This window comes from Montipora capricornis, chromosome 4 (genome assembly GCF_036669925.1).
Source record: "Montipora capricornis isolate CH-2021 chromosome 4, ASM3666992v2, whole genome shotgun sequence".
NCBI classification, from domain to species: domain Eukaryota; kingdom Metazoa; phylum Cnidaria; class Anthozoa; order Scleractinia; family Acroporidae; genus Montipora; species Montipora capricornis.
In genome coordinates this window covers 30,494,275-30,496,774 of record NC_090886.1, presented here as the reverse complement: position 1 = coordinate 30,496,774, position 2,500 = coordinate 30,494,275, and positions in this window count along the sequence as shown.

Genomic DNA, 2,500 nt, shown 5'->3' with positions numbered 1-2,500 from the left:
ATTTTTCATGCTTGGAGCAATGGAGAATTATGACTTGAAACTGAATATAAATCAATGAAAAATTCAAGCATCGTTGAAAAAGATCGTTATATCTAGGTAAGGCCTTGATCATTTGTGCTGTTTGATGGGTACTAAGTTTAGAAAGAAAATATTAACCCTAGTTTTGCTAAATCAGGGTGTTTGTTGTGCTAATCAAAGACCATTTAAGAGCAATTGTAAGGTAAGAATCACAGTATTTCTGAACAATGAAACCGATTTGGCTTTAGCAATTCATTTTCACTCACCAAATTCAGAATAACGGCTTCATGTCAGCAATTTGGTTTGTTTATGGCGTGAATTATGCTCAAAATTCCATTTTGAATGGCCTCAGAGGGGCATGGAGTGTTTGTGGCAAAAACTCAACAAACCTTGATGAGCCAAATTTTTCTCAGCTGATTTTGATAATTGGGTCACTAAAGTAAATAATGGTATAGGTACGGAAGTTATGCAAGAATGCGGGTAGATACACTGATTTTTTTGAAAAATGGCAATTTTGGGTTGTAATTTTGACATCAATTTTTGCCAAACTCTAGCCCCAGGCCCTCTCTATCCAATACCTCGAGGACAAAGTTACATGTATGAAATGAACGCTCTATTATAGTAGAGTTCATGGCCAAATTCATTTGGAAGCACAATTTACCAGTTGGGTTTTATGGCACTTTCAAAATGTCCCCTGGAAGGGTGGGTTTTTGGTGCTCAAAGGGCAAAAAATGAGACCCCCCCTGAAACTCCAAAACTAAAAGTCAGAGAAGTGAGTCAAATTGGCTTTTGAAATATCTCATTGCACCCAACTTCTGTGTAAAGTTTCAGCCAAATCGGTTGACCACAACTTTTGGCCCCTGGAACACTTTCTCAGACAATGACACTTAAAACAAGATGTGACCTCAGCATACACACTCTTCATGCACATGGTTCTGTTGTTTGTAAACATGTACATGTTTACACTGTAAATTGATTTTCTTTTTGCGTTATAAGACACTCACTACCTTAATACAGTTGAAATAGATCAATTTCCCAAGGTGGTATTTGATTTGTCTGTAACTCATGTGCATTATACTGTCACATTCCAACTGAGAAAGAAAACTACTTCTTTCATTCCAGAAAATAGTTGGCTTTGCTTTAAAATATCAACATACAATAGTGATATTTCTTGTTTACAAACATTGACGTCACATTTCTTTTAATATTCAAATTTGTCAACCACGGAACAAAAGGAGTCATTGTTTCAACAACCAATTAGGGTCTGGTTGGCATAATTAATAAAAATGGGTGATGTCATGAGAAACATCGCTTTTTAAAAAATATATGACAGTAAAAAGGGAAATGAGATAACCTAGGATAAGCTAAATTTTCATGTGGTAATTAGTCATACATATGCAGTGAGCATTTTGTCATGTTTAACCTACCAGAAGTGTAAATGATACCCTCCCAAGTACCATTGCTATCTCTCACATAGACCTTGTCCTTTGCCTTGGGGTTTGCTTCTTCAATGGATCTTCCCTCAACCACCGAATACATCATTTCAGCCAGGAACCAAACCAAGTAAAACTTGGTATGCTTTGATTTACTATCTGCGATGTATTTACATGTAAGTATAAAGGAAATAAAATGCCTGCTGGAATGAATGATGTTGTGATTGTCACTGTTGTTGTCACCTCTGCACTGGAACGAAAAGATGACTTCCAGTAAAATGAAAATTTTCGACATTGCAGTAACTTGTAAGCAAAAATGCCTCTTAGAAAGTTCTTTTTAGTTTAGAATGCTCTCTGAAAAGGGCAACTAGAATAACACAATGAAAACAGCAAGTATAAACGTGCGCTATTCAATTATAGTTCAAAACGACCTTTTGAATATTTCGCATCCCTGCCAGCAGGCTAGGGATGTATTTGCAGCGATGAAACTACATGATCATTGACTTGAATTACTTTTAAATTTCACAGGCAACTGAAAGAGACTCGGCGAAATGAACGCGCCATTGAATGATCCGATAATGCGAGACGATCAAAGGTGTGAAAATGGAAGACTGAGTTTAAACAGCTGAACTTGGTCAAACAGAAACTTTTTGAAAACACCTATTTCTTGCCTTGATCTCTAAATAAACTGACTTTATTTCCGTGAAGTTTTAATTGTATTAAAAACTAGGAACCATCAAACGCATCGCTACTCTTTTATTCATTCTCGAGTGATAGCTGAGACAAAAACCTATTTGCGTGAATAAAGCTCGTCTCCCTTGAAAATCTCACCTGGATCTTGAATTTCCCAAACTTTCTTTTGAAGTCTCTCGCTTCTTGGAATGCTTTTTGCCATAGCGGTCAAAGATAAAAAGGAGTGATTGAACTCAACCCTCTCGCGTTGAAACTGACAGACGATTCTTGCAAAGCGTGATTTGGTGTTTACCGCATCAGCCAATCATGAGACCGCTTTGAGAATTCCTGGGTCAGCAAAAAAGTGTCCTTTTGCT